This window comes from Lucilia cuprina, chromosome 4, assembly GCF_022045245.1.
Source record: "Lucilia cuprina isolate Lc7/37 chromosome 4, ASM2204524v1, whole genome shotgun sequence".
NCBI classification, from domain to species: domain Eukaryota; kingdom Metazoa; phylum Arthropoda; class Insecta; order Diptera; family Calliphoridae; genus Lucilia; species Lucilia cuprina.
In genome coordinates, this window is record NC_060952.1 from 83216757 (window position 1) to 83229675 (window position 12919).

General features: G+C 27.0%; 1 protein-coding gene across 1 annotated transcript in view; it reads right to left on the minus strand.

Annotated features, from left to right (window-relative positions):
• The window catches only part of LOC111675991 (thyrotropin receptor), a 47993-nt gene extending 36599 nt beyond the window's left edge, over window positions 1-11394 (minus strand). The window contains exon 1 of the mRNA XM_046947939.1: window positions 11288-11394. The gene's annotated coding sequence lies outside the window, so the exon portion shown is untranslated. The remainder of the gene's footprint in view (window positions 1-11287) is intronic.
• Between the last annotated feature and the right edge of the window lie 1525 nt (window positions 11395-12919).

The window sequence follows — 12919 nt, forward strand, 5'->3', positions numbered from 1 at the left end:
ACTAGAACTGAACTAGAACTGAACTAGAACAGAACTAGAACTGAACTAGAACTGAACTAGAACTGAACTAGAACTGAACTAGAACTGAACTAGAACTGAATTAGAACTAAACTAGAACTAAACTAGAACTGAATCTAAACTTAACTAGAACTAGAACTGGACTGGAAATGACATAATACTAACCAAAAGTTGATGTGAAAACAAAGATTTATTAAAATGCTACTACTATTTTAATCGAAATAAAACAGGATATTAGTAGCTCACAGTGAAAAATTTTGCTGGGTTTTGAATGTTTTCTTTTTTTAATTTTTTGTTTTTTTTATGAATTTCTACTTGAATAAATTTAAATTTATGTTACTTTAAGAACATTTATTTCAAGGTTGAATATTTGTTATACATATGTATGTATATATATGAATATAATCAAAAGTTTAATTACAACAAGGACACATTTCTACTTTATTTCCACCATTATAGACATTTTTGAAATTATATGCTTTTACGGAATTACAACAAAAGGAAATTTAGTGAACAGGCTGAATTCGCCTTTTAAGTTTTGTGCTTTAAAAAACTTAAAATAAGAAATAGTTTAATAATGTTTGTATTTTAGTGTTTGTCATGCAAACACTTTTACCGATTAATAAGTAAATCTTTTGCCGGTTGGAGTGTTTTTTGAAGTTGTGTTAAAAAATCTAGATTTCTACAATAAATTCCATTCGTTTATTATCATCAGTCGTGCAATGAATTTGTTTTCCCTTACTTTACTCTTACCATAGCCAACTCAAGTTAATAATTTGCAATAATACGTTAATTAATTTAATCAACTTTAATTTAAAATAATCATTCGTACCTGCTAAACTAGCATTCGAATACATGATGAATTGTGTTTTAGAAATGAAATTGTTAGCAATTAATTAGATAATGCATATTGATATTATTTTGATTTAAATACTCTACATTAGGTAATGCGCATTTTGCAATATTCTTGGAATATTAAAGACTTAAATAAAAGAAATGACGTCAATAAGTTTAATCACTTATTTTGATTTATAATACTAAATTAGAGATGATAGTCAAATTATAAAACAAATCAATAGGATAAGTTTACTTAATCTCTCCTTAAGCTGAATCTTAGTTGCCGGTCTTGCCTTCTACCCCACATATTCGTTTTTTTACTTTCCCTCTAAATCAAACTATTAAGTTCACATATTGACAATGCAATTTAATAGCTGGTAATTGATTTTATTTTTATTCTACTTCATTCAATGTCATTGCATTTCCTTGTGAAATCCTACAAGTGATTTTGTTTAATTTTATAAAATTTTACTGTAAATAGTTATAAAACTAAATTGGCATGTTGTTAAATAACAATTTAAACGTTTAGGGCCTTATGCAAAAACGATTATTAAAGTTAACAACGGTTTACTGCACACTTTTTCCATATAAAAACAGGATTTAACAACCATTGTTAACTTAAAAATCGTTTTTGCATAAGGCAGTTAGTGTTTGGATCTAATGTATTTGTAAACAATTTTTTTAATGTTTTATTTTCTTTTGGAGTAGTGTGAGGCATAGAATTTTCTTTAACAAAATCAATCATTCATTAAGTAATGCTAGAATGGGATACCAAAATCATTAGCTCAGTTCAGGGCTAAAATTTCTTTATGCTATTTAACCTTCTCGACACGTGTGCTGCAGTAAATAGAATGGTCACACACGAAGCATTAAATAATTTAGAATTTCTTTTTATAAATGTGATTTATAAACGTAACTTCTTGTCGAAGATATAATTACCGAAAGAAAAGAAAATTTTCCGTTATGGAGTAAGGGTGGAAATTGACAGTTAATTACAAATTTATTTTAGTCGACTAAAATGTAATAAAAATAGCTAATACCAAAATGGCTTAAAATAAGACACTTTTCAACAATTAATAACTCTTAATAGAAAAGTTTGTAATCAGTATTATTCCAGTGTATAGAAAAAATTTTAAATATAGTCTCTAACCCAGTTCATCCATCTTGTATAGTTTATAATAGGCCATAGATTAGTCTATAGCCACATCTATAGTATTATCCATTGTCTAGTCTCTAGTCTAGACTATAGTCTAGTCTCCATTCTAGTCTAGAATTTAGTCTAATGTAAAGTCTAGTATACTCTACAGTCTATAGAATCATCCATTGACTAATTTATAGTCTAGTCTACAATCTAGTTTATAATCTAGTCTATAGTGTAGTATATAGTCTAGTCTATAGTCTAGTCTATAGTCCAGTCTATAGTCCAGTCTAAAGTCTAGTCTATACTCTAGTCTATAGTCTAAAGTCTAGTCTTTAGACTATAGACTAGAGTATATAGTCTAGTCTATAGTCTAGTCTATAGTCTAGTCTATAGTCTAGTCTATAGCCTAGTCTATAGTCTAGTCTATAGTCTAGTCTATAGTCTAGTCTATAGTCTAGTCTATAGTCTAGTCTATAGTCTAGTCTATAGTCTAGTCTATAGTCTGGTCTATAGTCTAGTATAGTATAGGGAAGGATAAACCAACAGCAGAAAACTTTTTATTATTATTTAAAATAAAACTCTAAAATAAGTTTTATTTATAAAAACAATTTAATTAACATGTAACCTTTTAACATTTACAAATGTAACCATAATTACAACATATTTTTTAGTATTTTAGGGATTTTATTGTGGGTTGAAAATAATTAACTTAATTGTCATTTTACTTAAGTTAAACAATGGCTTTGTTAAGCATACAGTTTTACATAGAAAAGTATTTAAAAAAATAGCATATGGCAATAATTATAAAACAATTTTTAATTAATAAATATATTTTAGATGAAAAAATTTCAAATATAACAATAACCGGTTAATTAAATCTATAATAAGAAATGGGTCATTGTTAAAAAAAGTAATATAATTAAATACAAACATATGTATTTCTGGATATATATTAACCACAAGTCACACAGAAATACACATAGAAAGGAAACTCTAAAAAACACATACATACAAACACACATATGTGTATAACTGTGTGTGTAACTGTTTGCATGAAGCCTTTAACAAAATTCCCAGTAGCTGTTTTGAATTTATTTATTGATTTAATGTGATTTAATATATTAATTTAAATATTTATTAATTTAAACAATGTGGATCACTATAAATATTTTATTAAAATTAGTAACAAAAAAAACTTGTTTATTATTTGTTATTAAAAAAATATATTCACAGGCACGTGTTATCTTTCTTAAAAAAGCTGAAATATATTTTTTATTAATTGGTTAACAAAACATAATTTAGCAAACATCTATTATGTGTGCGAGTTACTATTAATAAGAATTTAAATTTTTACTTAAGTTATACTTCAGTTGATTTTACACATTCGTACAGTGGGCTAAAATTCATCTATTTTGCAAACATATTCGCTACCTCATGATACTTAAAAAATGTTATTAAAATGTATCTCTTTAATGTAGACAAAATTATTATAGTCTTGGCTAAAATCTTGTCTAAACTTGAATTAAGTCTTAAGTCTAAAATATTGTCCAAATTTTTAGTCTGGTCTAGAATATAGTCTAGTCTATAGTCTAGTCTATTGTCTACACCATTTTAAGTTTAAATTGAGAAAATATATACTCATATTGAGAATTTCAATTTAAAAATTAGAAAATTCAAATTAAAGTTCAGAAATTTAAGAAATTGAAATTGAGAAATTCAAACTAATATTGAGAAATAATAAAATAAAATTAAGAAATTTAAAGTCATATCGAGAAAAAACAAATTGAATTTCAAAATACCAACATTATAGTAAGAAATTACCAAGTAAAATTGAGAAATTAATAAATGATAATGAGTCTAGTGTAAAGTCTTGTCTATAGTCTAGTCTATAGTCTAGTCTGTAGTCTAGTCTATAGTCTGGTCTATAGTCTAATCTATAGTCTAGTCTATAGTCTAGTCTGTAGTCTAGTCTATAGTCTAGCCTATAGTCTATAGTCTAGTCTTTAATCTAGTCTATAGTCTAGTCTATAGTCTAGTCTATGGTCTAATCTATAGTCCAGTCTATAGATTAGACCTATAGTCTAGTCTATAGTCTAGTCTACAGTCTATTCTATAGTCTATACTGTAGTCTAGTCTATAGTCTATTATATAGTCTAGTCTATAGTCTAGTCTAGTCTATAGTCTAGTCTAAAGTCTAGTCTATAGTCTAGTCTATAGTCTGGTCTATAGTCTAGTCTATTTTCTAATCTATTTTTTAGTCTATAGTATAATCTATAGTCTAGTCTATACTCTAGTCGATACTCTAGTCTATACTCGAGTTTATAGTCTGGTCTATTGTCTATTCTATAGTCTAGTCTTAAGTCTAGTCTATATTCTAGTCTATACTCGAGTCTATAGTCTAGTCTAGTCTATAGTCTAGTCTAGTCTATAGTCTAGTCTGTATTCTAGTCTATAGTCTACGATCTAGCCTATAGTCTAGTCTATAGTATAGTCTATAGTCTAGTCTATAGTATAGTCTATAGTCTAGTTTATAGTCTAGTATATAGTCTAGTCTATAGTCTAGTCTATAGTCTAGTCTATAGTCTAGTCTATAGTCTAGTCTATAGTCTAGTCTATAGTCTAGTCTATAGTCTAGTCTATAGTCTAGTCTATAGTCTAGTCTATAGTCTAGTCTATAGTCTAGTCTATTGTCTAGTCTATAGTCTAGTATATAGTCTAGTCTATAGTCTAGTCTGTAGTCTAGTCTATAGTCTAGTCTATATTCTAGTCTATAGTCTAGTCTATAGTCTAGTCTATAGTCTAGTCTATAGTCTAGTCTATAGTCTAGTCTATAGTCTAGTCTATAGTCTAGTCTATAGTCTAGTCTATAGTCTAGTCTATAGTCTAGTCTATAGTCTAGTCTATAGTCTAGTCTATAGTCTAGTCTATAGTCTAGTCTATAGTCTAGTCTATAGTCTAGTCTATAGTCTAGTCTATAGTCTAGTCTATAGTCTAGTCTATAGTCTAGTCTATAGTCTGGTCTATAGTCTAGTATAGTATAGGGAAGGATAAACCAACAGCAGAAAACTTTTTATTATTATTTAAAATAAAACTCTAAAATAAGTTTTATTTATAAAAACAATTTAATTAACATGTAACCTTTTAACATTTACAAATGTAACCATAATTACAACATATTTTTTAGTATTTTAGGGATTTTATTGTGGGTTGAAAATAATTAACTTAATTGTCATTTTACTTAAGTTAAACAATGGCTTTGTTAAGCATACAGTTTTACATAGAAAAGTATTTAAAAAAATAGCATATGGCAATAATTATAAAACAATTTTTAATTAATAAATATATTTTAGATGAAAAAATTTCAAATATAACAATAACCGGTTAATTAAATCTATAATAAGAAATGGGTCATTGTTAAAAAAAGTAATATAATTAAATACAAACATATGTATTTCTGGATATATATTAACCACAAGTCACACAGAAATACACATAGAAAGGAAACTCTAAAAAACACATACATACAAACACACATATGTGTATAACTGTGTGTGTAACTGTTTGCATGAAGCCTTTAACAAAATTCCAGTAGCTGTTTTGAATTTATTTATTGATTTAATGTGATTTAATATATTAATTTAAATATTTATTAATTTAAACAATGTGGATCACTATAAATATTTTATTAAAATTAGTAACAAAAAAAACTTGTTTATTATTTGTTATTAAAAAAAATATATTCACAGGCACGTGTTATCTTTCTTAAAAAACTGAAATATATTTTTTATTAATTGGTTAACAAAACATAATTTAGCAAACATCTATTATGTGTGCGAGTTACTATTAATAAGAATTTAAATTTTTACTTAAGTTATACTTCAGTTGATTTTACACATTCGTACAGTGGGCTAAAATTCATCTATTTTGCAAACATATTCGCTACCTCATGATACTTAAAAAATGTTATTAAAATGTATCTCTTTAATGTAGACAAAATTATTATAGTCTTGGCTAAAATCTTGTCTAAACTTGAATTAAGTCTTAAGTCTAAAATATTGTCCAAATTTTTAGTCTGGTCTAGAATATAGTCTAGTCTATAGTCTAGTCTATTGTCTACACCATTTTAAGTTTAAATTGAGAAAATATATACTCATATTGAGAATTTCAATTTAAAAATTAGAAAATTCAAATTAAAGTTCAGAAATTTAAGAAATTGAAATTGAGAAATTCAAACTAATATTGAGAAATAATAAAATAAAATTAAGAAATTTAAAGTCATATCGAGAAAAAACAAATTGAATTTCAAAATACCAACATTATAGTAAGAAATTACCAAGTAAAATTGAGAAATTAATAAATGATAATGAGTCTAGTGTAAAGTCTTGTCTATAGTCTAGTCTATAGTCTAGTCTGTAGTCTAGTCTATAGTCTGGTCTATAGTCTAATCTATAGTCTAGTCTATAGTCTAGTCTGTAGTCTAGTCTATAGTCTAGCCTATAGTCTATAGTCTAGTCTTTAATCTAGTCTATAGTCTAGTCTATAGTCTAGTCTATGGTCTAATCTATAGTCCAGTCTATAGATTAGACCTATAGTCTAGTCTATAGTCTAGTCTACAGTCTATTCTATAGTCTATACTGTAGTCTAGTCTATAGTCTATTATATAGTCTAGTCTATAGTCTAGTCTAGTCTATAGTCTAGTCTAAAGTCTAGTCTATAGTCTAGTCTATAGTCTGGTCTATAGTCTAGTCTATTTTCTAATCTATTTTTTAGTCTATAGTATAATCTATAGTCTAGTCTATACTCTAGTCGATACTCTAGTCTATACTCGAGTTTATAGTCTGGTCTATTGTCTATTCTATAGTCTAGTCTTAAGTCTAGTCTATATTCTAGTCTATACTCGAGTCTATAGTCTAGTCTAGTCTATAGTCTAGTCTAGTCTATAGTCTAGTCTGTATTCTAGTCTATAGTCTACGATCTAGCCTATAGTCTAGTCTATAGTATAGTCTATAGTCTAGTCTATAGTATAGTCTATAGTCTAGTTTATAGTCTAGTATATAGTCTAGTCTATAGTCTAGTCTATAGTCTAGTCTATAGTCTAGTCTATAGTCTAGTCTATAGTCTAGTCTATAGTCTAGTCTATAGTCTAGTCTATAGTCTAGTCTATATCTAGTCTATAGTCTAGTCTATAGTCTAGTCTATAGTCTAGTCTATAGTCTAGTCTATAGTCTAGTCTATAGTCTAGTCTATAGTCTAGTCTAAGTCTAGTCTATAGTCTAGTCTATAGTCTAGTCTATAGTCTAGTCTATAGTCTAGTCTATAGTCTAGTCTATAGTCTAGTCTATAGTCTAGTCTATAGTCTAGTCTATAGTCTAGTCTATAGTCTAGTCTATAGTCTAGTCTATAGTCTAGTCTATAGTCTAGTCTATAGTCTAGTCTATAGTCTAGTCTATAGTCTAGTCTATAGTCTAGTCTATAGTCTAGTCTATAGTCTAGTCTATAGTCTAGTCTATAGTCTAGTCTATAGTCTAGTCTATAGTCTAGTCTATATCTAGTCTATAGTCTAGTCTATAGTCTAGTCTATAGTCTAGTCTATAGTCTAGTCTATAGTCTAGTCTATAGTCTAGTCTATAGTCTAGTCTATAGTCTAGTCTATAGTCTAGTCTATAGTCTAGTCTATAGTCTAGTCTATAGTCTAGTCTATAGTCTAGTCTATAGTCTAGTCTATAGTCTAGTCTAGTCTATTCTATAGTCTAGTCTATAGTCTAGTCTATAGTCTGGTCTATAGTCTAATCTATAGTCTAATCTATAGTCTAGTCTATAGTCTAGTCTATAGTCTAGTCTATAGTCTAGTCTATAATCTAGTCTATAGTCTAGTCTATAGTCTAGTCTATAGTCTAGTCTAATCTATAGTTTAGTCTAGTCTATAGTCTATAGTCTAGTCTAGAAATTTGATTTCTTAATAAATCTCGTAAAACACATAGAGTTTTAAATGCTATTGAAAATTTATCTTAAAACGGAACCTATTTCCTAAGAAAACTTTTAGCTTTATTTGCAAACAATAATACGATAGTTTATCCTTGTAAAGTTTATTGACATACATATGTACAAATGTGATACTCACAGATAAATTTGCCATTAGGCCAACTGCTGCGAGGGCAAGCACGTGAATTATGTGGCTCTGATAACATTTCCCGTTTATATGTAAATAAATATTTTTAATACTGCATCTTTACCAGTATGTAAATTTATAAATTTTATTCATATAGAAAATATTTAAATTAAAGTTTTTGTTTAGTGTTAATGAAAATGTCTTATCTTTTTGCTACAAAAATATAAACATACATTTATACATATTGAAAATAGTCTGTATTTCTTATAAAATATTTGTTTAATTTAAGACACTTGAATATTTATTTTTTCTACAAAAAGAAACAATTGTAATAGTGGGTGTAGAAAAGATATTTTCCAAAATATCGCAGCAATTGCAAGAAAACCTGGGTGTAAATTGCTGTGTTTGCTTTCAATCCTCTTGGCATAAATAAATATTTAAATGGTATAAAAATTTTAATAATATTTTCTTAATTGTTATTAATTTTTTTTTTTTTTTTTGAAAAACAAACCACCTTTGAGGGAAACTAATAGGAATTAGTATTTATTAAAAAATAATTTAAAAATATAAGTAAAAATTAAATTGTATTTTTATACTACTGATACGATAACAACGTTATAGAATTTTAGAATATAAATATAGGGAATTAAGATTTTTAAAACTAAAACTATACATATGTTGTTCATACTTATTAGGTAAAAGATTGCATAATGGGAAAAAACAAAATTTTGTATGGAAATATTATAAAATAAACTATTGAAAATATAGACTAGACTGTAGACTAGACTATAGACTAGACTATAGACTAGACTATAGACTAAACTATAGACTAGACTATAGACTAGACTATAGACTAGACTATAGACTAGACTATAGACTAGACTATAGACTAGACTATAGACTAGACTATAGACTAGACTATAGACTAGACTATAGACTAGACTATAGACTAGACTATAGACTAGACTATAGACTAGACTATAGACTAGACTATAGACTAGACTATAGACTAGACTATAGACTAGACTATAGACTAGACTATAGACTAGACTATAGACTAGACTATAGACTAGACTATAGACTAGACTATAGACTAGACTATAGACTAGACTATAGACTAGACTATAGACTAGACTATAGACTAGACTATAGACTAGACTATAGACTAGACTATAGACTAGACTATAGACTAGACTATAGACTAGACTATAGACTAGACTATAGACTAGACTATAGACTAGACTATAGACTAGACTATAGACTAGACTATAGACTAGACTATAGACTAGACTATAGACTAGACTATAGACTAGACTATAGACTAGACTATAGACTAGACTATAGACTAGACTATAGACTAGACTATAGACTAGACTATAGACTAGACTATAGACTAGACTATAGACTAGACTATAGACTAGACTATAGACTAGACTATAGACTAGACTATAGACTATACTATAGACTAGACTATAGACTAGACTATAGACTAGACTATAGACTAGACTATAGACTAGACTATAGACTAGACTATAGACTAGACTATAGACTAGACTATAGACTAGACTATAGACTAGACTATAGACTAGACTATAGACTAGACCATAGGCTAGACTACAGGCTAGACTATAGACTAGACTATAGACTAGACTATAGACTAGACTATAGACTAGACTATTGACTAGACTATAGACTAGACTATAGACTAGACTACAGACTAGACTATAGACTAGACTATAGACTAGACTATAGACTAGACTATAGACTAGACTATAGACTAGACTATAGACTAGACTATAGACTAGACTATAGACTAGACTATAGACTAGACTATAGACTAGACTAGACTATAGACTAGACTAGACTATAGACTAGACTATAGATTAGACTAGACTATAGACTAGACTATAGACTAGACTATAGACTAGACTACAGACTAGACTATAGACTAGACTATAGACTAGACTATAGACTAGACTATAGACTAGACTATAGACTAGACTATAGAACATAAACATAAAAAAGAAATCTAAAATTTTGAAAAAACTTCCAGTGGTAAACCTCTGGTTTTTATTGACCGATCTTCTAGAAAGCATTGGGATCCCAACGATATCAGGTTTCCTCTAAAACTGATTTCAACAAACATACAGACAGAAAGACAAACCGACTTGAAAAAAAAAACAAACTTATATGCGTAGACGGATATCATTAAACCTATTTCGACGCGTTCAAAAAGTGACAGATCGATCATTAATCTCTTTAAAAACAAATATAATGTAATTATTTTTCTATTTTAAAGTATTTTTTTTAACTAATTTTGGTAAAATTATTTATTTATTAGTATGTCTAAAAATTAATTAGCAACATAATTCATTCACGCGTATTTTAATTGTTTAACATAAATTTGTATAAAAACTATTTATAGTTTATTAATTAGCAATAATTTGTTATTACTAAATTAGCATATATAAGACACTCATTTCATTAGTGTAAATATATATTATTATATTAATTAATCAGAACATCTGTGTACAATTAAACAATTTTTAATAGACAGTTATTTAAAGTGTAAATTTAAATCAATATTGTTTACATACGTACAGTATGACTCAATAAAAATCAATGTAAATTTTTAATAAAATAAAATTTAAATTTCAAATATCGTAAATATTTTAAATATCGATTTAAATACATTGTTGTGCAACTCGCGAATATTATTTCATTAAATATTAAATGCCGAAGAACATATGTCTTATATTTAGAACAAAATTATGTAAAGAATATTCTCGTTTTTTTTTTAATTAAAAAAAATATTTCTATAGAAAACTTTTTCATTTATAGAGAAATTTTCTATAGAAAATTTTTAAACATCTTCTTTAGCAATGTATTTTAAAAAAAAAAATGTGTTAAATAAAATTCTTGCAAAATGAAAATAATTTGTTCATTTCACAATCGATGTCGTATCGTTGTAGCATTGTATGTCATAAAATTTTTTGAAATAAAAACAAATCAATAACAAAAACATACTACGATACAACCCCACAACCGTACAACATCGATGGTGAATTAAACAATTTTCGTTTAAAAATAATTTATTATCAGTAAAAAAAAAAAACCTTATTAATTTTACATAAAAATTATTTAAATTTATTTAGTAGTAAAACTATGTTTTCCATTTTTACCTTAGTTAGTTTTTCCACATAAATTTCTTATTTTTTTCAGCAGCAAATTTTTGTTTTTATTAAATTATTCTCATTTATAAAATTTCCAAGAAAATAGAAAATTTCAACTTTTTAAATAAAAATAATAACTTTGTTTAAATAACTTTTATTATATTTTAATGTAAAAACTTTTTTTATTATTTATGAATATTTTCTTTAAATATTTTTAATATTTTTTTTAAATATTTTTTTTGTTTTCAAATTTAATTTTGTTTTATAAAATATTTCTTTAGAAACCCAAACATTTCACAGCAGTTTATTATTATATTTACTAATAACTGCCAACTGTAAAACTTTATTTTTTAACATTTTTATTCTTCAACTCATCAACACTTGTTGCACTTCATTTAACACACATACACTCAATGAAATGACTGACTGCAGCCAAAGTTGGGACTTGATAATTTGCAAAACCAAACGGAAATCAACCCACAATCATTAAAAAAAAGTGAGTAAATTTAAAAAACTGAATGATACTTCAATAGATTCTCTATAACTCTATGTCATATTCACACATTTAACACTTTTGAATTTTTCAAACAACGGAAATAAAAAACGCACTTTTATAACGTTTTCTTTTTTTTGTTTTTTTGTGAAATTTTTCGTAATATTTTTTATTTAATATTTTTTTTAACACACGCCTAGAGAAGATTTACGACGAGCTAATACTTATACGTTCTAACTTTCATCAACGACGTTTCGTTAAACAATGAATTCAATGTGTTTTATCCAACACTCGTTTGGGCACCTGCCACTTGTTGTGTTTGATTCAATACAAAATGTTAAAATCACAAGAAAAAAGCTTTCACATACAAAAGCCGCCGACAATCGACAGTAGAATGGAGAAAAAAAGCTTTTTTCCCACCCATTTAATCGGTAGAGTCGTATTATAGGCAACGATTTCAATCGTTTCGTAAATATGTGTCAGTTAATCGTACCTTACCGTTGTGTTGGAGTTTGCGTGTGTATGTGTGTTTGTGAATGTGCAAAAATGATTTTGTGTATGTATCTGTGTGGTCTTAAAATAACAGCAGCTACTTGTTGCTTCTAACAGCAGCAATTGCATTTAGAGCTTTAAGAGAGCAGTATCAAAATTGTTTTAACATTCAATTAACTAGCTAACTAACTAACTAACTAACTAACTAATTAACTAACTAACTAACTAACTAACTAACTAACTAACTAACTAACTAACTAACTAACTAACTAACTAACTAATTAACTAACTAACTAACTAGCTAACTAACTAACTAACTAACTAACTAACTAACTAACTAACTAACTAACTAACTAACTAACTAATTAACTAACTAACTAATTAACTAACTAACTAACTAACTAACTAACTAATTAACTAACTAACTAACTAACTAACTAACTAACTAACTAACTAACTAACTAACTAACTAACTAACTAACTAACTAACTAATTAACTAACTAACTAACTAACTAACTAACTAACTAACTAACTAACTAACTAACTAACTAACTAACTAACTAACTAACTAACTAACTAACTAACTAACAGCTTTTTCGACCTCAGCAAAAGCAGCCCTGAAATTTGCGTCGATAAACACCACACATCTTCACCA